This window comes from Stegostoma tigrinum, chromosome 23 (assembly GCF_030684315.1).
Source record: "Stegostoma tigrinum isolate sSteTig4 chromosome 23, sSteTig4.hap1, whole genome shotgun sequence".
Lineage (NCBI taxonomy): Eukaryota > Metazoa > Chordata > Chondrichthyes > Orectolobiformes > Stegostomatidae > Stegostoma > Stegostoma tigrinum.
Genome location: NC_081376.1, coordinates 23,561,413 through 23,587,932, shown reverse-complemented (window position 1 = coordinate 23,587,932; position 26,520 = coordinate 23,561,413). Strand labels below are relative to the sequence as shown.

The 26,520-nt window shown below is 43.9% G+C and overlaps 1 protein-coding gene and 1 long non-coding RNA gene across 2 annotated transcripts in view; both read right to left on the bottom strand.

The window, feature by feature from the left end:
* The window catches only part of LOC125462120 (uncharacterized), a 78,273-nt gene extending 55,122 nt beyond the window's left edge, over positions 1-23,151 (bottom strand). The window contains exon 1 of the long non-coding RNA XR_007249603.2: positions 23,110-23,151. This is a non-coding gene — a long non-coding RNA (uncharacterized LOC125462120). The remainder of the gene's footprint in view (positions 1-23,109) is intronic.
* The window catches only part of LOC125462119 (heparan sulfate glucosamine 3-O-sulfotransferase 4-like), a 162,276-nt gene that overhangs the window by 111,200 nt on the left and 24,556 nt on the right, over positions 1-26,520 (bottom strand). The gene's annotated exons all lie outside the window — the stretch shown is intronic.

The window sequence follows — 26,520 nt, the reverse complement described above, 5'->3', positions numbered from 1 at the left end:
ACATATTTGCGGGAGTTCCTCAGGGTAGTGTCCGAGGCCCAACTGTCTTCAGTTACTTCATCAATGACCCTCCTTCCACCATAAGGTCAGAAGTGGGGATGTTTGCAAATGATTGAGCAATGTTCACCACCAACTTCTCAGATACTGAAGGAGTCCATGTTCAAATACAACAAGATTTGGATAATATCCAGGCTTGGGCTGACAAGTGGTAAATAACATTTATGCCACACAAATCCTAGGCAATGATTATCTCCAATAAAAGATGATCTAACCTCCACCCCTTAGCATTCAATTGTGTTAATATCACTGAATGGCCCACTGTAAACTTCCTGGAGGTTACCATTGACTAGAAACTCAACTGGACTTACCACATAAACACAGTGGCTATAAGAACAGGTCAGAGGCTGGGGAAAATGGTGAGTAATTCACCTTCTGATTCCCAAAGCCTGTCCACCATCTACAAGTCGTAAGTCAGGGGTGTGATAGGATAATCCCCACTTACCTGGATGGGTGCAGCTTCAACAATATTCAAGAAGCTTGACACCATCTAGGAAAAAGCAGCCTGCTTGATTAGTACCACACCAGAAATATCCACTCGCTCCACCACTGATGCTCAGCAGCAGCCGTCTGCATGATCCACAAGATGCACTGCAGAAATTCACCAAAACTCTTCAAACAGCACCTTCCAAACCCATGACCACTACCAACTGAATGGACAAGGGCAATAGACACACGGGAACACCACTACCCGCAAGTTTCCCTCTAAAAGTCATTCACCACCATCACTGTCACTAGTCAAAATCTTGGAATTCCCTCCCTGATGGTATTGCGGGTCAACTACAGCATGTGAACCACAGTGGCTAAAGAAGGCAGCTCAGCACCACCTTGTCAAGGGCAATTAGGGACAGACAATAAATGCTGGTCAACCAGCAATGTCAGAGAGCCATGAATGGCTAAAAAAAGTTGAGTCAGCAAAAATCTGGCAAGTTGAGTTAAAAGTGGGAAAAATATCCAGTTTAGCAAAAGAATGAAAAAGAAGCATGTTATCAAAAAGGTGGGAGTTGCAGAACTCTGAGATACAGTGAGAACTGGGGGTCCTAATGCATGAATTGCAGGAGATTAGCTCGTAATCAGGAAAGCTAACAGAATGTTACATTTTACTGTGAGAGGAATTGAATGTAAGAGTGCAAGATTATGCTTTAGTTACACAGGGCATTAATGAGACCACATCTGGAGCTCTGCGTATAGTACTGGTCACAATTTTTATAGAAGGATGTTAGTGCATTGGAACCAGTTCAGAGAAGGGTTACTGGACACAAAGCTGGAATGAGTAGATTGCCTTATAAGGAAAGGCTAGACCGCCTAGGCCTGTATCCTCTGGAGAATAGAAAAGTCAGGTGTGACCTAATTGACATAAATAAGATCCTGAGGGGTCTTGACCAGGTGGGTATGCTTCTTAGGGGAGAATCTTGAGCTAGGGATCATACTTTAAAAGTAAGGGATCATCCATTTAAGACAAAGGTGAGGAAGAAAAGTTGATCTCACACGTTTGCAAATCTTTAGAATTCACTTTGTCAAAAGGCATTGGATGTAGAATTTATAAATACCTTTAAGGCCTGGGTCGATAGATTCTTGATTACCAAGCAGATAAAAGGTTATCAGGCATATTCAGGAAATGTAGAGTTCAGGTGAAAATCATGTCAGCCACGATCTTATCGAATGACACAGAGGGCTTGAGGGCTGAATGGCCCATTCTTGTTCCTTGTTCGAATGTTTGTAAAGCTTGGATCATCAACCACTTGTCCATAGCTGAAGGTTTTAGGGAGTACGTTAAAGGAAGAAAACAAGGTAGAGTGGTTAAGAGGTGCGAGAAGGAACCCCCAGCACTTAGAGCCCAGGGAACTGAAGACAGGCTCACTAGTTGTGGAGCAATTAAAATTGACGACACTCATGAGGCCAGAATTCATTGCATCCTTGAAGTTTGTGGGACTGGAGAAGGTCACGGAGGTAAGGAAATGTGCCGATGGAAAATAAGGGTGAGAATTTTAGAGCTAAGATTTTGGTTAAAGGGAACCAACCAAGGTGAGTGACCATAAGAATGGAAGGAAACTAGCACTTGGTTAAAATATTGGCAAGGTCAGCAGAGACTTGAATGATCTTGAGGTTACAGGATTAGAATATGGGCAGACCAGAGAGAAATGCAGTGTAAGGTAACAGATAACATAAGTATTAATGAGGGCTTCAGCATCAGACAGTCTGAGGCATCAGCAAAGATGGGTTAAATTTATGGGCACGTATATGTGATGAAAGCTTATTTTGGGATCAAAAATGATCCCAAGGTTGGTGTAGTCTCAGGCAGTTGTCTGAGAGGGGTGAGCTGCCATCCAGGGAAAGGAATGTGGAATGGAGACTGTAAACAATGGCTTCAAACTTCCCAATATTTAAATAGAAGAAATTTCTGATCATCCAATATCGGGAATTGGAATCTCAGAAGCTCAGATTTGAATCCAGCTCCAATAGAAAGAATGACAGTCTACTCTGCTTTCAATGTCCCAGTTCATACATTTCAGTATTTACAGCAACATTTATGTGTCAATGCTGCAAATATCAAGTAGCTAGGGTAAAGGTCTTTTTCTTCCTCAAAGGCCCAATGAGCACAATACCAGGATAGCGATTCTAAGTGTTTTGCTATTTTTCATAAACAGAGGATTACTATAGATATTTTTTGAAAGATTTCTGATTATTAATATGGATTAAAATAAAAAAAACTGCCATTAAAACAAGTAGAAAAGTAGAAATGAAATGTGGTGAAGATTAATCTGTGTGGCTTTGTATAATAGATCATTTTCGAATTTGCAGAAGCATGGGACATTTAGCTGGTTACAAAAAAATGTAGCCTGATCTCACTGATGTCAGAGGCATTGAAAACCCAGTTAAGAAGCCTTTTCCCAAAACTACTGCAGTCTTACATGTGGTGTTCTGTCCATCAGCCTGCACTGCAAAGCAGAAAAATGCTTCTCTGCTTATGTGCATCTTCCCTCTATCTCTGTGGGGGGTATTGGTTTTTGGATGAGATGTTAGACCAAGGCTCTGTGTGTCCCTCATCTGGATATAAAAATCCCTTAAAACTATTTGAAAAAGAGTTGATTTCACCACTAAAATAAATGATCTGGACATTATGACACTGCTGTTTGTGGAAGCTTGCTGTGTGCAAATTGGCAATTACATTTCAAAAATACTTCATCAACTGTAAAGTGATTTGTGGTGTCCTGATGTCATTCAGCTGTAAATTAAATGCAAATATTTCTTCCTTTCGTTAATTGTCTCAATTCCTTCACTTCCTTTACATTGTTAAACTACTTGTCCAATACTGCATCTTGGTTAAGGTGCAACTTCCTCCAGTAAATCATTCCAAAGATCAAAACTTCGCTGCCCTCATCCCAATCACAGTACCCTTGGTCAATTTCAATTCCTTGCTCGGCAATCTCTCAGCTTCTACATTACTGTTCCCCCAAATTCAATCTGAGTTCAGCTCCAGATTTCATATTCTCCCTCGCACAAGCATCACCTACTTGCAATTCCTCTGTATTGCCTGTCCCACCCCTGCCTCAGCCCATTTGCCACTAAAATCCTCATACTTGTTTTTGCCTCAAACAGAATCAGTTAATCAATTGCTCTCCTGGCAAGCCCCCCCATATCCTACTCAACTTAAGTTTGAATGAAGCTTGCATTCTCTCCCACACCAAGTTCTGTTCATCTTTAAACACACTAACCTATATTGGCTTCTCATCATTAACATTCACAACTTAAAATTCTCAACTGCGTGTTTAACTCTCATTGCCTGTCATGCCAAGCTTTAACCTCTGGTGGATCTCTATCATTAGTAACTGTTACACACCCTTGTTGCTAACACAGAATGGGATAACACAAAAATAAAACAATCAGTCCATTACAGGGCCTGTGCAGGCTCTTTGAAGGTGCTGTTCCACTGGTTTACTCTCCCCACTTCTACGGACTGTATTCTCACTCCCAGAATATTTGGGGTGGCACAGTGGCTCAGTGGTTAGCACTGCAGCCTCACAGCACCAGAGGCCCAGGCTCAATTCCACCCTTGGGCAACTGTCTGTGCGGAGTTTACACATTCTCCCCATGTCTGCATTTGTTTCCTCAAGGAGCTCTGGTTTCCTCTCACAGTCCAAAGATCTGCAGGCTAGGTGGATCGGCCATGCTAAATTGCCCGTAGTGTTCAGGGATGTATAGATTAGGTGGGTTATTGGGGGATGGGTCTGGGTGGGACGCTCTGAGGGTCAATGTGGACTTGTTGGGCTGAAGGGCCTGTTTCCACACTGTAGGGTTCCAAGAAAAATATCCGCTCTAGCGTGATGCCCTCTTTGCTCCCACCTGCTGCTCTTGACCCCCTCCAGCCTTGAGGTTCAGCTCTCCCAAGGCCTTGCTGTGCTTCCAAATCTCCATAAAGTCTTACACCCCAGCTTTGCCTCCAAACCCATTTGCTCCCCACGTTCCTGAGGCACTGGAGTTCCCCAGCTCAGCTGATGGCTCCACCCCCTCAGTTCACAACAATACGCTGGGCTGTGCCCTGTGGCAGAAGTCAGTCAGTGTAAGGAGTTCCAGCAGCTCCAGTGCTCTCTGCACCAGAAAAAAAAACTTCTGGAGCTAAAGTAAAACAAAGAACTGCAGATGCTGGAATCAGAGATAATACAGTGTGTAGCTGGAGGAACACAGCAGGCTAGGCAGCATTAGAGGAGCAGGAAAGCCAATGTTTTGGGTCAGGGCCCTTCTTCAGAAATTTCAGAAAAGAACTGTCAATGCTGGAGATCTGAAACCTCTGCCACTAGATGGAGCCTGGTGAATCCAACAGTACTGTATAGTAAAGGTCGGTGTAGTTCTTTAAAAGATGTTATATTTCTTTTAAATTTAGTCACGCATTTTAGATTACAAGTTATTTCAGCTGGGAATTCAACATTGCACATGTACGCTACATTATTTCAGCTTTTTGTTTGGGCAACGTACATCCAAAGAAACCTACACCCAGCTTTAATATTGATTCCTATGGGAAACCATGATGCACTTAAAGTTGTTTCGCTTAAAGTTATGATTTTCAAGAAAGCAATTACAACTTTGGAGAACTCTTCCTTTATATTAACGTTTCACTCCTGTCTGCAAAGCACATGCAGGTCACAGTGTTAGTTCATACATACACAGTATACAGTGGGTTAACGGGAATGCATGTCACAATGTCCGCTTCTGTGCATGTGCAGGACATATAGGACAAAACGGAACAAATCGTTCCTGTCTGATACTGTACAGTCTACTTATGTTGCAATGTCACTTCTCCCACAAGTACAGTACATCGCAGGTAAAGGAACAGTTCAGTAGCATCTAGTATTACGGGGCCTATGTGTTTCTTAGTCTCAGCTCCTTGGCAAATATAGCATGGAATGATAAGTCAGGGTGTTTATGGTAGTACAGAAAGAGAGCTCGCTACAGAGAACTGCAAATTAGTTTAAGGAAGGGGTAAACAGAGATGCAGTGCCAGATGTTGAGGGTGATATTCTGGAATACACAGAACAGGCTGCCCTTGTAGCATAAAATTGCTGAAAGTGGTCCTCATTGACATAAAATAGCTGAAGAATAGTCTGCTGCTTGGAATTAAATTATAAACTAGAGTAAATATCTACATTCATGTAGGGAGTAGATTCAAGATAACTAGATTAGGATAACACACAAAGGATCTTCATTCCATTGACACCATTTATATTTCTCACGGCCTCGGGAAGGCAGCCAACATCATCAAAGACCCCTTCCACCCAGTTATAATCTTTTCCAAACTCTTCCATCAGGCAGCAGATACAAAAGGTTAAACACAGGTACTGACAGGTTCAAGAACAGCTTCTTCCCCACTGTTATTAGACTTCTGAATGAGCCTCTCAAATTTTAAATTTAATGTGGACCTCGCTCTTTGTGCACCTTCTCTGCAGCCATAACTTTGTATTCTTTGCTTTGTTCTGGTACCCTATGCACTTTGTATATTATGATCTGCCTGTACTGCAGGCAAAACAAAATGTTTCACTCTACCAAAGCACATATGACAAGAATAAATCAGTTCAAATCGAATCTTATCCCATACTAGGGCCTCCATTAAATTTCCCACTACTGATGTCAAGGTGATAGGTCTGTTGTTTCCTGGATTATCCTTTACCTACTCCTTTCTTAAATAACAGGGTCACATTTGCAATCGTCCAGCCCCCGGGACTATTCCTGTGTTTATAGAAGCCTGGAAAATTTCTGTCAATGGCCCTGCAATTTGCTCGCTTGCCTCTCTCAGCAATCTAGGGCCCATTCACGCAAGGCGACTCTTCTACTTGGAGTAGTACCAGTGATTTTAGTACCTCTTTATCTATTACTATACCGCCCTGTTGCTCAACACCCATTTTTTAAACACGTCCACTGTCACCATTTTCTAATTAGGTACAGTCAAAAGAAAATTGCTCATTTCATATCTCTGCCATACCCTTTGTTTCAGTGAGCAGAATACTCTGCTTGTTCCTATGGACAACACTCTATCCTTCACTAATTCTTTACTGTTAATACGTTTGAAGAACAGTTTACTGCTTGTTTTACAGTAGCCTGCCATCCTTTCTTCATCCTTCCTTAGCCTTACTCCTCTAGCCTTAGCCTCTCTCTTCTTTCTTCCTCATTTCTATTGTAACTATTATTCTACTCTGCATCATATGCTTCCTTTTTCTTCCTTAATTTCTCATCGATATCCTTCATCATCCAGGGTACTCTAGCTTTGGATACCCCATATTTATCTCTCAAAGCTATGTACCTAGTCCTTGTGGGTACTCTTTCTTTAGCCTTTCTTTTGAAACTCTCTCATTTTCCATCTACTCTCTTATCCACCATTTCTAATCAAACTGCTCCAGTTCAACTTTTAGTTCCCTAAAGTATGCCTTTTTCCAGTCTGGAATCTTAATCATTGACTGATTTTTCTCCTTAAGGGAACCTTATTATATTATGATTATGACTTCCCAAATGTCTTGTGAAGAATCCACATTTGAGAAGAGGAGATGCTGGAGGTTTTAAAATGCATAAAGGTAGTTAAATCCATGGGACCTGATCAAGTGTATCCCAGGACATTGTAGGGTACTTAGCAGTGATATTTGTATCATTAACAGCCGGATGAGGTGTCAGAAGACTGGAGGATGGCTAATGTTATCCCATTATTTAAGAAAGGCTGCAAGGAGAAGCCAGGGAACTACAGACCAATGAGCCTGACATCGGTGGTGGGTAAATGGTTGGAGGGGATTCTGAGAGATAGGATCTACATGCATTTGGAAAGACAAGGACCAATTAAAGATTGTCAGCACGGCTTTGTGTGTGGGAAACTGTGTCTCACAAACTTGATTGCGTTTTTTGAAGAGGTGACCATGACAGTAGATGAAGATAGGATGGAAGACATTGTCTACAAGGACTTTAGCAAGGCCTTTGACAAGGTTCCGCATGGTCAACTGGTTAGTAAGGTTAGGTCACATGGGATACAGAGAGATCTAGCCAATTGGATACAAAATTGGCTTGAAGGTAGGGCAGAGAGAGGGTGGTGGTAGAGGTTGTTGTTCAGACTTGAGGCCTGTGACCAGCAATGTGCCACAAGAATCAGTGCTAGGTTCACTGTTGTTGGACACTTATATAATCGATTTGGATGAGAATTAAGGAGGCATGGTTAGTAAGTTTTGTGGATGACACAAAAATTGGTAGTATAGTGGACAGTGAAGAAGGTTATCTACGACTACGAAGGGGTTTTGTTTGAGTTTGCCAGTGGGCCAAGAAATGGCAGATCGAATTTACAGCAGATAAATGTGAGGTGTTGCATTTTGGTAAGATAAATCAGGGCAGGACTTATACAGTTAATGGAAGAGTCCTGGGGAGTACTGTCGAATAGAGAGACCTTGGGGTACAGATACATAGTTCCTTAAAAGTGGCTTCACAGGTAGACAGGGAGGTGAAAAAGGTTATTGATACGCTTGCCTTCATCAGTCAGAGCATTGAGTACAGGAGTTGGGCGATCATGTTACAGCCGTACAAGCCATTGGTAAGGCCATGTTTAGAGTGCTGCCTACGATTCTGGTCTCCCTGCTCCAGGAAGGATGTTATTGAAGTGGAAAGGGTGCAAAAAAGATTTACGAGGATGTTACCAAGACTGGAGGGTTTGAGTTACAAGGAGAGGCTGGATAGGCTGGGATACTTTTCCCTGAAGCGTAGGAGGCAGAGAGGTCACCTTATTGAGGTTTACAAAACCATGAGGGGCGTAAATAAGGTCTTTTCACAGGGGAAGGGCATTCAAAACTAGACGACAAAGGTTAAAGGTAAGAGGGGAAAGATTTAAAATGGACCTGAGGGGCAAATGTTTCTCCCAGACGGTCATGCATATATGGAAAGGGCTGCCAGAGAAAATGATAGAGGTGAGTACAGTTACAACATTGAGACAACATCTGGACAGGTACATGGATAGGAAGGCTTTTGAGGGATATAGGCCAAACACAGGCAAATGGGATTAAACTTAGTTTGGGAAACTTGGTCAGCATGGACAAGTTGGACCAAAGGGTCTTTCAGTACTGTATGACTCCACGACTCAAGTCTCAACACTCAAGCCTTCCCTCACTTTCTTTTCCCGATTTCCCAACTTTTCTCTTCAGCTCTCTCTGGTACTTTCAAAACTGTGCTCATTAGAAATTCCACCACCCTCCTTCCCACCTTAAAGGTTGCAATCCACGCCCACTACACTATTTACTCTCTCAAGCAAGAGATTAGTTCTATTTCTGCTGTGGTGAAGCCCATCCTTTCTGAACAGCCTTTTTCTTTTTCAAAAATGATCCCCATGTCCCAATAAACTAAACCTCTCGCTTCTACACCATTTCACAAGCCATGCATTTATCTCCCTGATCTGCCTTTGCCGACATGATGAAGCTCGTGGCACAGGCAGTATTTCTGAGATTACTGTCCCAGTGTCACAGAGTCCTACAAGTCAGAAAAAGGCCCTTGGCCCAACTTGTCCATGGGTTCTGCATTCCAACCTTCTCCCTAACGCCCAAAACTGACCCTGCCAGTTATCCACACTATCCATCTTTATGCTGTTAGTTCCCACATGAATGACAACCACCAGTACAGGATTAGAGATACCAAGGTGTGGAGCTGGATGATCATAGTAGGCCAAACAGCATCAGAAGAGCAGGAAGGCTGAAATTTCTGAAGAAGGGGCTAGGCCCGAAACATCAGCCTTCCTGCTCCTCTGATGCTGCTTGGCCTGCTGTGTTCATCCAGCTCTACACCTTGCTATCTCAGGTTCTCCAGCATCTGCAGTTCCTACTATCTCAGAAACCAATTCAGGATTACTAACTCAGTCGCATTACCATTATACCATTGCCTCCCCATTAGCATGCACCATTCCAGAAATGGCTGAATGTCAGGAAATCAAAGGCAGAGTAACTCAAGAAAATTGCCTTTAAAGCATTTGAGGCTACTGGCTGTCAAGTCCATAGGTCCTGGTTGATTTCATCTTAGGGTCTGAAAAGATGTGGCTGCTGAGAGGCAGTGGAGGCAGAGATGGAATAGATTTAAGGCACATTTGGGCAGATTATTGGTAAGCAAGGAACTGAAAGCTTGCTGGAGATCAGTGGGATTGTAAAGTTAAGGTTACAATCAGATCAATAATAACCCTATTGAATAGCTGAATAAGCTCAAGGGACTGAATGGTCTGCTCCTGTTCCTACCTGGTACATGTACATGTTCACTGTGATTGTGTTGTTAACAACTACAGTGGGCCTTGACCCTTCTATTAGTCATCTGCAACCTCACCAGCAAAGCATTTAGATGAACTGTATTGCTGCTACAGCCAATGATGAACACTTCTTTGCAGATTTGTCTGCTGTTTTCCCAATCTCCAAATACCTGGTCTTCCCACTTAAACGTGAAATAAACGTTTGTTCCTTTTTGACATTAGTGCTTTCTAACCACAGACTGGAACTTCAACACTTCTTTAACCACCACTTCCTACTGCCTAAATTTTTCACAACATCAAGCTTGGAATAGCCAAATCACCGTGACTTATTTTGCCATTTTGTCTCTCTCTATTCTTTCCAATGGATTATTCCTTTCCATGGGAAGGTCTATAGGATGTAGTGTTAATTTGTAGGGAAATGTCTTATCTAGGCCTGTGACAGCATTAGACCATCATCCACACCATTTGTGTAGACCTGATTTGTACAACTGAGTTACATTTTGATTAAATGTCAAACTTTATAATTTACTCAAGTTTACTGTTGTTATAATTAAGTATTGTTCCAACCAACTTTCTGCTTGAATTGAAAACTACATATAACAGAGGAATGAAGTTAAATTTTGTGGGCAATGAGCTATCATTATGTTTACATCAAGAAATCTGACTCTCAAAATCTACATCCAAATTCAGAACAAAGTTCTGGTGTTTTACACTGAGATATTTCTGTTAATTCTAGGGATGTGGGTGTCATCAGCAAGGCTATTATGTGTTGCTCATCCCGAGTTGTCCTGAGCAGGTGGGGATGGGTCATTTTTAAAAACATCTCTGCAGCCTGTGTCCCAGATACTGATGTTTAGTCCTTTACATAACAGTAGTTTTGTGTGCATGAGTGCATGCATGTGTGTGTATGTGTGTGCACGCACATGTGTTGGGGGTGTGGGGGCTGCTCTTTTAACTGAAGGATGAGATGTTATAAATAGGGCTTTTGCAGTCCAATATGACAGATAATGTGTCAAACTGGTGTTAGCAGGTGTGGGGCATCACAATCCTCCCACCCTGTCTGTTTCTTGCAGGGACACAAGATGCCCATGTCATATCTGTTGGCATGAACGTACTGGAAATGGTGCGAAGCGCTCCCTCCGAAATATTGGAACATTACAGAGTTTAAGGCTTCAGTAATGTCATCACCATTGGCCATTCACAGTCCAATTTCATAGCCAAAATTCTCGGTTTTGAATTCTGTTCGTCTGGAAATGACCTTCAGAGCCTTGCACCATTAATCTATGTTGTTACTTCTAATAAAACATATATTTAAACCTCTAGATTTGTTTGCACTGGCATTGTTTGATGCCAGGTCCTTATTGAAATTGCTCATTTTAATCACCTACATGAGTTCCATTGTTATTAGACAGAAATACGAAAGATTCAGCAGAGGCCATGGGATAGGAAGTTAGCTTTTCGTCAGGATAGCCTGTCATGCCACAATGACAAACTGCAGAAGGACATATGTTTACCAACAGAGCTGCTGAATCATTTAGTAGAATGCATGCTTGGATGGAGATAAGCTGTCAATCAGGACATTTGATTAGTGTTACTGTCATTTTTTTTACAGTTTACATATCACCAGCTGTGAAGATTAATTCCTACATGCCCTACAGCGGGAGGAGGCACCTTTACAAGAAATCCTGTGCCTGATCCATTTACCTTTGTCACTGATTTTCAGGAACTATAAGCTATGTAGGTGCACTCAGTATGTAGACAGCATATCTGGCATAGCACTAAGCAGGTAACTGAATGATCCTCCCTCCATTGCTGGTTCAATCTAACCTCTGCTTCCACAGACACTTATGACTCAGACTCATATCTTAATCCAGTACATGTGTCAGGCATGAGCAGTTCTACAGTTACGTACAGCACCAATAGCAAAGCCACTGCTCCTGGTAAATATCACAGTTCTAACCTGGGGTCACTGGCCTGTGGATGATTTCCACTGTTTCTGCCCAGGGATCACTGGAGAATCAGGAATCAGAGACTAGGCTAGACTTCCTTGAATCCAGCAGTTTCTGCACAGCAAACAGGAACAGCTGAATGTCTCTAATCCTGGAATTACTTGAGAGCAATCAGAAATGACGAGCTGAAATTTCACCTCAAACCAGGATCATTGGACAGTGAAAACAAATGGGGCCGTGTGCTTATATTTCCAGGCAACAGTAAGCCATCCTGATTGGCAAAGAGACCCTATACAGAGGTCAGTGCCCACGATTTAGTACTGCATCACGATGAATGGCCTGTGGCATTCTTCCAGGATACATGATATTGCCTACTCAACCATTCCTGCCCTAATGAGTGTGAGTTAGAAAAGTAAGGTTGCCACTGCATAGGACCATCACTTAGGAGGCTGGGTGTGAAACATCTCTCCTATATAGAATCCCTACAGTGTGGAAAGAAGCCATTTGGCCCATCGGGTCCACACCAGCCCTCCAAAGAACACCCATCCAGAATCAGCACTTCATCCTATCCCTGTCGCCCTGCATTTCCCATGGCGAATCCACCTAGCCTGTACATCCCTGGACACTATGGACAATTTAGCATGACACTATGCACATCTTTGGACTGTGGGAGGAATCTAAAACACCTGGAGGAAACCCATGTAGACATGGAGAGAATCTCAACACAGACAGCCACCCAAGGCTGGAATTGAACCCAGGTCCCTGGTGTTGTGAGTCGGCACTGCTAATCATTGAGCCACTAGTGCTGCCCATATGTCTCATGTGTGATTGATATCTGTCACTAAGCTAGCAGGAGAGGAAGGGGAATGTGCCTGTGCTGTGGGGGTACTGGATATCTACAACCACCTCCAATCGGCTGCTCCCAGTTACACTTCAAGCACCAATGGGGGTGGTGACAGGTCATGACACGAACAATTCTCTATGGTTTGTAGACTCTAGTCCCACTGCCAAGCCAGGAAAGACAAAGAAGAGCCCGCGCCCTAAACCACTTCTGTGAGGGAGGAAACTGTCACAAGCCTCAAATGGTATACCACGTATGCCTCACATGGTCAGAGACATTCACCTTCAGAACGCACCTTGTTGAACCTCCAGGTTCGGCCATTAATGAGCAGGCAGAGATACAGCAGGGCGTCTGACAGAGGTGTCAGAGATTACAGCAGTCCATGCACAAGGGGCTGAGCAGTGTACCCAAGATCTGTCTGATGTCATAGCCCCAGCAGCAAGTGTGTGGCTGCCTCCATGACTGGATCATGTCCATCATGGTGAACCTGGTCCAACAGAACAATTGGTATCTCCTGGTGATGCTCAGGGAGCTTCATGCTATTACTCCTCCCCTGGCTGCTTTTATTCACAGCTCAATCAGACCTACAGGCTGCACATCTCACACATATATTAGGTTTGTGAACATGCATGCTGCCTATTTTGGCCTAAAAAGATTGTGCCCATGAACATAATTCCAGTGAGATACAGTATTGATGTATATTCACAACATGCTAATGAATACAGAAATGCTCTAACTAATGAACTCCAGCCCGCCTGAAAGTTTCTGAGAACGCAATGCCAACACATTATTCTGCCATTAAGAGACTGAATTTCTGCCTCCCACTAAATTAAGTTCTCCCACCCATCATTCTAGAAGCTTCCGGCAGACTCAGAAGATTCCATTCAATGTCTTTAACATGGTGATCATGAACAGGAGCCTGGCCGAATTTCCTCTGTCTGTTTTCTGTGTCAAAAGTCACATGACACCAGTTTATAGTCCCACAGGTTTGTTTGGAATCTCAAGCTTTCAGAGCACAGGTGAAGACTTTGAAGCAGCAGCGCTCCGAAAGCTTGTGATTTCAAATAAACCTGTTGGACTGTAACCTGGTGTCTTCGACTTCTGACTTTGTCCACCCCAGTCCAACATCGGCATCTTACATCACGTTTTCTAGGTATCACAGTCTGTGCTCAGCAGCCAGGCCTCCAACATACAGTAGCAGTAGCGCGTGGCATCTACAAAATGCACTGCAGAAATTCATGAATACCCTGAGACATTGCCTCCAGAGTCCCACAACCACACCCATCTAGAAGGACAAGGGCAGCAGATACATGGTAACACCAGCACCTACAGGTTCCCCTCCAAGCTACACACTATCTTGACTTGGAAATGCATTGCCATTCCTTCACTGTCGCTGGGTAAAAATCCCCGAATTCCCTCCCTAATGCCCTTGTGGGTCTATCCAGACTAAATGGGCTGCAACTGTTCAAGAAGGCAGATCACCAGCTGGTCCAACCAGTAACATCCACTTCCCATGAATGAAAAAAAATCCAAGTACATCTATCCCTAACCCAGCAGTAATCAACTGTGCACTGACTGAAATTTGCTGATTATCCCTATATTGAATCCCAAGTTGGACAGCAATCAACAGCAGGATTTTCTATGTCCCTTTATGTGCAGAGGTCACCAGACAGCATTCAGAAGGAGGAATATTGGCTGATTTTCACACATAGGTGTTGAACAGTGGTCAGAAGTGCAAATACTGGCTGCTTAACTGCGGGGAAGTGACCCATTGCAGAAACTCTGGCTGAATGCTCCTGCCCGTAAACCAGGGGTCACAGGAAAACAATCAGCAGCAGAAACATGTCTCTTTTCCCTGGGTAGGGGAAGCTAAAACTAGAGGGCATAGGTTTAAGGTGAGAGGGGTAAGATTTAAAAAGGACCTGAGGGGCAACTTTTTCACACAGAGGGTGATGCATGTATGGCACAAGCTGGCAGAAGTGGTGGAGGCTGGTATAATTACGACATTTAAAAGGCATCTGGATGATTACATGAATAGGAAGGGTTTAGAGGGATATGGGCAAATGCTAGCAAATGGGACTAGATCAGTTTAGGATATCTGGTTGGTACGGATGAGTTGCTGTATGGCTTTATGGCTATTTTAGTGGCTGTAACAAGGTCTGTCAGGTGAAATTCATAAAATATGAGTTCCCTGATGCGGCTATTAATCTGATCCAATCAGGAAGCCCTGACTGACAGACATCCTGTTCACTTTGAGAGCTGGCTCTCAGGGAGCTGGATCAGTGTCAAGGACTCTCGTCACATAAGAAAAGGGTGATTTGGTGATGAAATACAGGCCTCTATGGAGATATTTCACCCATGACTCTATTTTCCTTTCCCTACACCAGCGAAAGAATTCTAAAACCAAACATAGAATCCCAGTTATCATCAAAGCTGAGTTCGCTCTTTCAGCAGGGATCAAGGACAGGGAGCCTGGTACTTCCATAGCCTGAGATACTCACATATAATTATCCTGTTAATTCAGTAATCTAATACCCTATGGCAGAAGTGGTTGATGAGTATAATTAGAATGAATTAGCATCAGAATTCAAAGCTGAAGCGTTTTCTTCTCACCCCGAGGCCAGATCTGAACCACAATGTGGTCTTGGCAACATTGTTAAAGTAATGAAGTAGGGTAGGGATTTCTGAAACTTTCATTTCATCACCAGCTAAGCGACTGACCTTTCAGAAACAAGGGGCTTGATTCTGCCGTGCGCATGGAGTCCCTCTTCCCCCACACCTTGGGAGGGTCGCCCTGCAGTCATTTAACACTCGGTGGGGCTTTAATTGCCTTAAGGCCTGCCTGGGGTGGATAGAGGGAAGTTTCTCCTCCAAGAGTTGCCAGTCAATGAAACGGAAGGCACTGTCTGATCCCAGCTATGGCACTGGGGAGTAGAAATCATAAGCTGATCATTGCTAGAGGTGACTGGGGATGGAGGTTTGGACTGTACAAGGCTAGCAGATCCTGCCCAGAATAGGGCTGCGAGAGTCTGGGATGCATCAGCTCGGGAGATAACGGGGAAATGACCACAGGTTGGGAAGATGGCGCCTGGTGTTTTGGGGCCTGTAAAGAGGGTTGCACACGCCCCCACCACCCCACGTGGCCTACCAACAATGCGTGTAGAGAAAGCTGCCAAGTTTCTGACCTGTATGATCTGCACCAATACAGCAAACTTGCCAGGAATGGGAAGTGGGCCATAAGTGGCCCTTAACTGGCTGCTTAAGGGTCTCAGTTGGAGAGGTAGGTGGGCCCCCTGCAGCCTTCTCTGCCACCTGAAGACATAGCGAGACTCCGAAAGCTTGTGCCTTCAAATAAACCTGTTCAGCTATAATATGGTGTTGTGTGATTTTTGACCTCATCCATCACCGACATTGCCACAATATGTAAATGTATGGGGAGGGTGGGCATGAGCATCAGTTCCCATGGCATTATGCCATTTACCATCTCACCTCCTGGGAGTATAATGTTTAAGGCTATTTCAAGTCCTAGAATCATACAATCCCTATAGGGTGGAAGCAGGCCATATGGTTCATCGAGTCCACACTGCACCTCCAAAGGAGCATCTCACCCAAACCCAAGGCCCTACCCCATCCCTGCCACCCTGCACTTCCCACGGCTAACCCAGCCAACCTACACATCCCTGGACACTACAGGCAGTTTAGCATGGCCAATCCTCTTAACCTGCACATCTTTAGACTATGGGAGGAAAGCGGAGCACCTGGAGGAAACCCACACAGATACAGGGAGGCAAACTCCACACGGATAGTTGCCTGAGGGTAGAATCGAACCTGGGTCCCTGGTGCTGGGATGTATCAATGATAATCACTGAGTCAACTCAGTTCGGTGCAGTGGACTTGCAGGTTTTTATTTGGGACTGCCCGAAACTCCTTGTGTTGTCTCTTTACAGCCAGCCAACGGAGGAGACCTTCATGGCTCAGTCCAGTCAGGATTCGAACCCAAGCCTGCAAGCTCACAGCTCATTGTTCTGACCTATCCCCCAACCATAAGTGAAAAGAAATTTGAAACATTCCTATCACAGGTTTCTCACTTTCTTAACTGAAGAAACATTAATGTTTAACCAGAGAACAATGAGCTGAATCCAAAAGTTAAATTTACTGCAGCAGAAAGACTGAATTGGGAGAAACATTGAGCCTTGCATCCCAATCATGCAGAACAGGAGCTCAGAGCCAGACAAATGTGACAGATCATTGGAGGAGCAAGAAGCTCCACAAGACTCTCGCCGAACATCGTGTTCTGGGCACCTGCAGCTCGGTGTGACCACTCAACTGATCTCAAAATAAAAGCACGACCAAGCTAGCTACCTAATTGGATGTCGCACTCTTCGAGTTTTGAGGTAGGCAGTGTTTGAAAGAACTCTCTGCCAACTGACAGGCTGCTCAGGCTTGTATTGCACCAGCTGTTCTCACCTTCAGGTTCCATTTGGCTGAGAACATTACAAGGTGTCAAAGCAGACAGAAATATACCGATTTGTGTAAGGAGGGCTCCTCCCCTCATCCATACCTGACTGAGCTAGTGATGCAGAATATTATGGTGAAACTTTGGAATGATTTGATACATGACAGGAACAACATGATTATCACTCAGGAATCCGAATGGCTCAGCTAGTAGGTGTTCCTTTGATGCTGAGCCCAAGCTGTGGGGTAAGGAAGGAGGGAATAGCTGTCCAAATTTATACTCGCAATTGCAATGCGATGACAGAGTCCAAAATGTACTTGTGTGAGAGTTCAGTTAATGTGTATTTTGTGTGATCATGTGGTGGGTGGGTTTGTATGTGGCTGGATAACTTAATTGCTTAATTGGATCTGTTTCATGGATGAGAAAAGGGAGTATTTGTTGGAAAGGTAAAGGGGATATTTCAAGGAAGAGTAAATGGGGGATGTTTAGTATATGTTTCTGTCTTTGTTGTCTTTGTGCTCTTGATGCGAAAGTAAATTTAGGGAGTATATGTTTGAGGTATCAGGCGTTTTGGTGTGTGTTTGCCTGGCTGGCTTACATTTGTCTAAGTTATATGTCTTCTCCACCTCTCTACTCCCAATCTTCTGCTCAAACCTCTATCATTTATCCTCCTCCAACCTTACCTCAAACAAGCATGTGGAGCTCATGGTCTTCATGCAGTTTAGGATTGAGACCAGCTGCCTCGACCACTTGCCTCTATTCCCCAACTCTGTCAGGTAATATTTCATGAAAGGTTCTCATGTGCCATTGAGTTTATCTTGAAGGTAGAACAGAAGTTAAGAAGTCTTATTAATAAGCATCCATTCCATTCCCTTCATCATAAGGTCAGACGTCAAGATGTTCACTGAAAATGGCACAATGTTCAGCATCACTTATGATTTTTCAGAAACTGAAACAACCTGTGTCCATATGCAGTAGAGGGGAATAGAGCCTAGGCCTGGGTTGATAAATGGCCAGCAGCATGCATACCACAGCATTGGTGCAAAGCAGTGAGCATCTCCAACAAGAGGCAATCTAATCTCCCCTTTATGTTCACTGGCATTACCATTGCTGAAATTCCCCACAAACAACATCCTGGAGGGTTCCATTAACCACAAACTGAACAGGACTAGTCATATAAATACAGTGACTACAAGAGGTCTGCAGCAACTAACCCACCTCATGACTGTTGAAAACCTCTCCTCCATCCAGAGGTACAAATACTCTACTTGGCTGGATTAATGCAGCACCGACATCCCTCATGAAAGTCTGACACCATCCAAGACAAAGCTTGATTGACATGTCATTCACCAACTTCAACATCTACTCTCTTCACCAGTGGCTTGCAATGTGTACCATCTACATGTCACATTGCAGCAACTCACCAAGGCTCCTTCAACAGCATCAACCAAACCAACAACTGGTACCACTTTGAACAACAAGGGCAGTGGATTCAGGGAAAAGCATCACCTGCAAGTACTTCTCCAAACCATGCCCCATCCTGAACTGGAACTAGATCCCCATTTCTAGTAGCCCTGTGGGTGTTCCTACATGCCATTGACAGCAACAGTTCAAGAAGGCAGCTTACTACTGCCTTCTACAGAATAACAGGGATCTTTTTAGTTGAATTCACTCTTGGATTGAAAGCATTGTTGGCTTTCCAGTGCTTATTGGCCTTCATTAATTGCCTGTGAGAAAGTGATGGTGAGCTGCCTTCTTGAACCACTGCAGTGTGCATGCTGTATGTAGATCCATGATGCTGTTAGGGAGGAATTTTGAGTGACAATGAAGGAACAGTGATATATTTGCAAGTCAGAATATTGAGTCGTTGGAGGGGAACTTACAGTTGGTGGAGTTCCCATGTTTCAGATGAGCCAAACTGGATGGGTTGGAGGGTTACATAGAGGATGTAATGCGATGTGAATGGGTTGGAGAGTTTTGGGTGTGGAATGCAGTGGGATGTGGATTGGTTGGAGGGTTGAGTAGGGCAGACAGTGGAATGGGGATGAATTCGAGGATTGGGTATGGGATGCAGAGGGATGTGGATGGGTGGAGGTTGGGTATGGATGCAGATGGATGTGGATCAGTTGGAATGTTTTTGGGGGATGCAGAGGGATGTAGATCAGGCAGATGGATTTTTAATCAGGACCAATGTAGGGTAGTGCATTTTGAGAGATCGGGCACGAGGCAAAGTGTACAGCAAATGGTTGGACCCTTGGGAGCATTGATATACAAAGGAATCTATGTGCAAGTCCACGGCTCCCTGAGGGTGACAATAAGGGTCAACTAGGTGGTTAATAAGGCATACTACTTACCTTCATTGGTTGGCAAGACATGTTGCAGCTGTATATGGCTTTAGTTAAGTCATTTTCAGAGTATCGTGTGCAGTTCTGGTCTCCATAGAAAAGATGTGGAGGCTTGGAAAGGATGCAAAAGCGATTCGCCAGCCCATTGCCTGGATCAGATTGTATTAGCAATCTAGAGAGCTTGAACAAACTTGGACTGTTGCCGCAAGTGTGTTGGAGGCTGAAGGGCACCCTGATAGAAATATCTAAAATTATGAGACGCGTGAATAGGATGAATAGTCGGAGTCTTTTTTTGCCAGGGTAGAAACTTCAAAAATCAGGGGACACAGGTGGGAGGGGAAAAGTTTAAAGGAGATGTGCGAGGAAAGTATTGTTACATGGAGGGTGATCTTGCCAAGAAGGCGCTGCCAGGGAAGTGGTAGAAGTAGATACGATAGCATCTTGGCAGCTTCATTTACAGGTAGGGAATACAGAGAAATGGACCACATACAGGCAGATGGGATTAATTTAGAATGACATCATGATCAGTACAGACTTGATGGGCTGAAGGGTTTGTTTCTGTGCTGTACTGTCCTATGCTCCTAAATATGGCAGTGTTCTTAGCCTGTGGTTTAGATCACAGTTGTGAGGCATAATGTGGAAAAGCCACATATGTCCTTTTGAATCTTTAAATAGAAATGTTGTCTGCTGATTAAACAGACACAGGAACGAAAATAATACCTTCTTCTAGTATCAAACTGAGCCTGTGCTTTCTCTCAGCTCACAGCAGATCACTGTCTATCTGGACATCATCCCATACAACTGACAACGTTGGTGAAGGAACAGTCAGAAACTAACCACATCCTTCTGTTCAGCACTTCCACTCCAGCTGTTCAAATCCTTTGGCAAACTCTTCCACTAAAGACACTCTGTCCTTAGGTCTTCAACCTTGATCTTTAGGCTACGTCAAAAATATGATCTCTGAATGTTTTCTTTTTCACCCCTGTATGTAGTGCCCTATTATCTTATCTTTTACCCTTGCAACATTTCTTCAGTGTGTTTATGGGAGTGAATGTGCGAGTGAATGTAATAGCATTCGTCATTGGTATCTTTTTAAAAGTAAGCATTTTTCATTTACAACAGATTTGCACAAGTCTGCTGCTATTCAATTTCTTGTTGAGACATTCAGTGGGTGAGAGTGTCTTTTCACAATTTATTCATAGGACTTCTATGACTATTCATAGGACTATTCAAGGGATTATTGCTGGCTGGGCTAGCATTTATCGCTCATTCCTATTTGCCCGAGTTGAGAACATGGTGGTGAGCGACCTCACACACCGCTACAGTCCATGTGCTGTAGGTAGGTACACCCCCAGTGCCATGAGGAAAGGAGTTCCAGGATTTTTACCCAATTACACTAAATGAATAGCAGTCTATTTCCACTATTTTTGCTGTTTGTTGTAATGGCTCAAACATTCCTCAAAATGCTTCATGTGTAAAGGATTACTTTGGAGGAGAATTTGCAGCTGGTGGTGTTCCCATGTATCTGCTGCCCTTGTCCTTTTGGAAGTTAGTCGTTTGGGTTTAGAAGATGCTGTCTAAGATTCTTTGATGAATTTCTGCAGGGCATCTTGTAGATAGTACACACTGCTTAAAATTGATGATTTCCTGGCACTTCTATGGTAAAAAAAATCACTTGTCACTTGTCAGCCCAAATGTGAATAATGTCCACTTCTTGCTGCATTTGGACATGGTCTACTTCAGTATCTGAGGAGTCACAAATGAGGCTGAATTTTGTGCATTCATCAGCAAATATTCCTACATCTAACCTTATGATGAAGTGACTGAAGATGGAAACTACCCTGAGGAACTCCTGCAAAATTATCCTGGAGATGAGATGATTGACCTCCAACAAGTGCCTTCATTTGTGCTGGGTACGATTCCAACCAGCAGAGAGCTTTCCCCCAGGATCACCATTGACTCCAGTTTGTTAGGGCTCCTTAATGCCACACTCAGTCAAAGGAGACAATGATGTCAACTCTCAGCTCACCATATACATACATAACAGGCAATATATAGCCAATTCCTATTCTGTAAATTTGTAGATTACAGCAGGTTTGAAAAGGGGACAGGTATTGTCACCAGTTTGTTTTCAATGACAATGACATTTGCATGGCATGAATGCTATTTGCCACTTACTAATCCAAGCCTGAATGTAACCTAGTTCTTGTTACATGTGGATTGGGTGGCTGCTTCATCATCTGAAGAGTCACAAATGGAACTGAAGACTGTACAATCACCAGCAATCATCACCGTTTCCAGCTCAATGATCTATTACACTTCAGCCAGAAAACTGCCTGCAATAACTTCTCTTCCTGCTGTTTCTCTTCTTACCTCTAGTCTTCCCCTGGGGATACTATCTGTGGCTCCTTCCTACTTCTCATCTACATGCTGTCCCCTTGGCAACCTATATGAAAACACATCAGTTTTCACATGTGCTGACAACATCAGGTCTGCATCAGTACCAACTGTCTGAACTCCTTCAGTCTCTCTGAAGTATCACACTGCATATACAGCATCCGAAACTGAATGAGGTGAAATGTCTTCCAATTAAATATGGGAGCACTTAAGGCACTGCCTTTGGGCCCCATCATGAAGTCAGTGCATCAGCCACCAGCTCCATCCCTTTCTTTGACAATAGTCTGCAAACTCATCACAGCTTTAAAGCAAGACTACGTATTTCCAACTCTGAACTATTGTCCCACTCTGTTGCTGGCTCAGCTCATCTGAGACTGAAACCGTTAAACCTGCCTAACCTCCTCAAGATTTGCCTAATCCAATGCATTTCTCGCTGGCGTCTCCCATACAATTATTCATAAACGGGGGGGGGGGGGAGGTTAGTAGAAAACTGTTTTGCCTGTATTCCTACTACACCAAAGTCATGTTCATTTCATTACCAATGACCTCAATGCCCTATACTGCTTCTTGGACAAACAACACCTCAGTTCTAAATTTCCGATCCTTCCTCAAATTTCTCTATAGCCTTGCTCCTCACCATTTGCTGACCTCAGCAAAGTATCAGTGCTTCTCTAATTCTGGTCTCTTGAGTGTTCCCAATTTTATTTGCTCCATTATTGGTGTCTGTGGCTTAGCTACCAAGGTCCAAAGCTACGAAATGCCCCTTCTGAAACTTCTCCACTTTACTTCCCTCTCAGGATACTCCAGGAAGTCTAACTATTTAACCAAGCTTTTGGTCAAACTTCATTACTACCTTCACCAATTTTCAGTTTCAAATTTGCTTTCTAATACTCTGTGAAATATTGGAACCTGTAATTATATATTGCAAGTCCTAATCCATGCATAGGTTGCCATCAATATGTTTCTGAGTGTGCTTATGTCTAAGTGCTTGCAGTGTGTGTGAGTTCAGGCTGTAAGCGTAAGTCATGTCTGCACATTTTGTGTGTGCTTCGGATGAGTTTGAATACAGCAAGTGGATGCATTTGAGAAGTGGATCAGTTTTGAATGTGCATGTGGAACATGTGTGTGTTTGTATGTTTGTGATATTTGCAAGTTTGTGATGTCTGTGTGTGTGTGCATGCCTGCATGTCTGTGTGCCAAACTAACCAGGGATGTTCATGTGTTAATAGCCTGTGGAACTACAACCCAAACAGAGATACTACTTCAGAGGAGGAGGAAGGAAGAAAATTGAACAGAATATCAGGGATAAAAAGATCACTCACCTTCAAAAGTCAATACACTAATGAAATCCTCCTTTAAACCCTCTCCTGCAAACACTCAGTGTTTTAACAGGGTGCTTCAGTTAACATAAACACTAATGGGATTTGATATTTACTGTTTAATTATTTTCCCTGTCTGGTTATTCAGTGATTAGTTTCAGCAATGATAAACACAATTAAGACTGATGTCATCATTATGTGTGACAAGCAGTGATTGACATACTGCAAAAGCAGCATCTGTTATTTGTTCCAAGGAATCTAGAACCTCCCGTCCCTCCTGTTCTTCCTCATACTGGCAAACTCTATTGTATACTTATGTAGTAACATGTCTGCTCTTCAAAGTAACCCTTTATACATTAAGTATTTTGAGGAATGTTGAGCCATTTCAACAACAGGCAAAAATAATGTTGAGTTAGGAAGTGGATAGCTTTGATTTTTGCACGTAGCTCAGTTTATCTCCATAATTGAAACATAGACCCCTGGGGCTCCTACGCTGAACTAGTCTCTGTAGAGCTGCCTGAGACCTCCGTGCACAACAGGGGGCTAAGTAGCACTTTCAAGATGTCCTGTGCTCCAGGGAGCCTTTCATTTTCAAAGGCACAGTCCCAATTATAGGAAATAAAAGCCACAGCAGCCTGGAAGATTGAAGACAAGTGAGATGTTTGCACCATGCCAGCAGAAAGGGCATCACATTTCAATGTTGCAGCACTAGAGCAAGCAGGTGGATGCACATGGAGATTCAGAGGCTAGAAACCTCCCACCTCCTGTATAATGTGGGCATTGGAGAGTCCATTGGGAAAATACAATGAGATCAGCACAAATGAGATTTTTGACGTTGAGAAAAATGTGTCCAATTCTCCAACTAACTTTTGAATGGTGAGGCCACAATCTTGTTCGTGAGCAGTGAGTGGTCTCTTGACATCTATTAAGTTATCACATCCCTCATTAATACCTGGTGACTCCAGCTCACTCTTTTCTCTTCCTGGCATCCGTCTAAGACAACAGGCACTAACATTTCAGAGCACACTCCAGGGTCTGTGACCACCTGCAACCTCCATATACAGACATTGGCATCAGGCATGTAAAAGGCCCCCCACACACCCTGGCAGCTCATCTCTACCCCATTTAGAATGCAGCTCTCCCAATCAGTACTGCACCTTGGAGCACACCATTAACTTTCATTGTACTGCTGGTGCCAGGTCATTGTGTGCACAGGGACAAACACCTACTTCGTGGATTGGGCACCTCCCAGCTGCTCGCTTGCTCTCTTAGTGCTCACTCACTTTGTACCCACTTGGATGCTCCCAGAGTCACTGCATTGCCTTGTGCTTTTGCACTTTGCCGCCTCAGCCAAAGCTTAAAGGCCCATGGCAAATTCAGAGACGCAAAGCCAGGCAGCCTGACAAAGCTGTCTGCAATGATCAGTCCAAGGGCTGGACATGTCACTGTATGGCACTGTGGTACATCCATCCCAAGCCTACACCATATGCCAACTGAGTACATGATAAACACACTGTATGGACACAACAGAATTGGCATGTCTCAGAGTCCAAGGTGAGTCGTCCTCCATCAGGCCATGGAGAAAGCCTTCAGTTTAGGGTTGCCAGCATAATAAGTCATGGGCCTTGTCTAATTTCAGTCCTGGGATTCGGACATGATCAGTTGACTGCCCTTGGTGATCAGGATCAGGAGGCCCATGTCACTACTGTCTGGGGAATGGACCACAGCCAGTTCTGCAGGTCCAGCGTAATGAGTCCAGAGATTCCAGGTAAGTCACCCAGAGAGCTGCACAAATATTAGCTAGGGGCCTGGTCACACATCAGTCAACACTGATCATCCAAGAGAGCCATTGGGTGAGCCGCAGTCAGTCCTGGGCACCAGCTCAATGAAAATCAAGGGAATGGGAGAGAGTTTGGGGTTATTGGGCACCATTGTTGGGGTAGGAAGCTGCGAAGTTAATTGTACAGATTAGAGACAGCGTACTGGGATGCAAAGGAGGCAATAATTGTTATTGGGGAAAACTCAACATATAATGAAGCAGGGAGATGGTAATGCATTGGAGGACACAGGTTACTGTGGGAGGCAGGATCGTTGCTAATGATAGCCACTCTGACCTTGATGTGGTGGGGGGATAGTGAGCACGCTGATTGGCAATGACAAAGCTGTAAGGTGGGGCTCAGGGGTAATGTTGGGAGATAAAGACTGAATTCAGAAAGGTGTGTAAAGAGTTTGTGGAAGCTCAGTGCTGATGGGCTCCACAGGGAGTGGCAAGAAAGCAACTTGGATATTTGGGGGTGCCCTTCATTATCAGGCAGAGTGTGACCTACACTGCTTTCCATATTCAGGTGACTCATAAATATGGACTGCAAACGGAAACTGGCTGTGACAATACCCAGAGTGGGTGGTATAAGTATTTATTTTCTGTCTGAGCACGTGTTCTACTTGTGAGCGATCAGAGCATCCTGAATGTAACTGCATGCAGTGTCCAACCGTGTGGGATACAAATCCTGATCACAACCTGTCCTGACCATGTCTTTGCAGGTTGAAGAGTCATCTCTGTAAAAAAGAAGTTATTGCAGATGACCTTAAAAGTGGCACCTATGGACCATAATTCACAAAGACACTGCAAGATCTCGTATGTTGCAGTAGTGCACAGAACTGATTTCCCCTCACATTGAACTATTAGTATTCATCAACATGCTTTTCTATGCTCTGTTAACTTTCTTGGGCCACGTTAGGCTGGGAGGACAAAGTATTAGTAAGCATTCAGCACCTACAGTCTCCTACTGTATTTGTGAGATATGGCTTGTACTGTATTCATTGGAATAAGGCTCCAATATCAAAGGTCTTTGTGGAGGTATTCCATGGCACTCCTTGACAGAGTACTCCATGTCCCACTCTATGGAGGGATATACTAAACTGTCAAGGGCTGGTTACTGGGTGACAAGGACAATCATGGCTGATGGCTCCATTACACAAATCCCTGACTGAGTCAACCCTGAGAGGTAAAGAGGGAAGGTGAGGAAGTGCTTGGAGAACAGCAGTGCTTTCCTGAGGAGGAAGATGAGAACCTTGAGCAAGAGGAACGTCACCTTCAATATGATCCGAATGTTGCAACATCAGAGCACAACAGGCCAAACAGGAATTAAGTGACAATACGGCATGGAGCTGGAAGAAAACAGCAGGCCAGGCTCTATCAGAGGAACAGGAAAATTGATGTCTTAGATCAGGACCCTTCTTCAGAAATGGGGAGGGGGAAAGGACCTGGGAAATAAATAGAGAGAGGAGGGGTGGGGTAGGGCAAGGTAGGTGGGACGGTGATAGGTGAGTGCAGGTAGGGAGTGGTGGGATTGGTCAATGAGGTGGGAGGGGCAGATTGGTGGGAGGGAAGATGGACAGGTTGTGTCAGGTCAA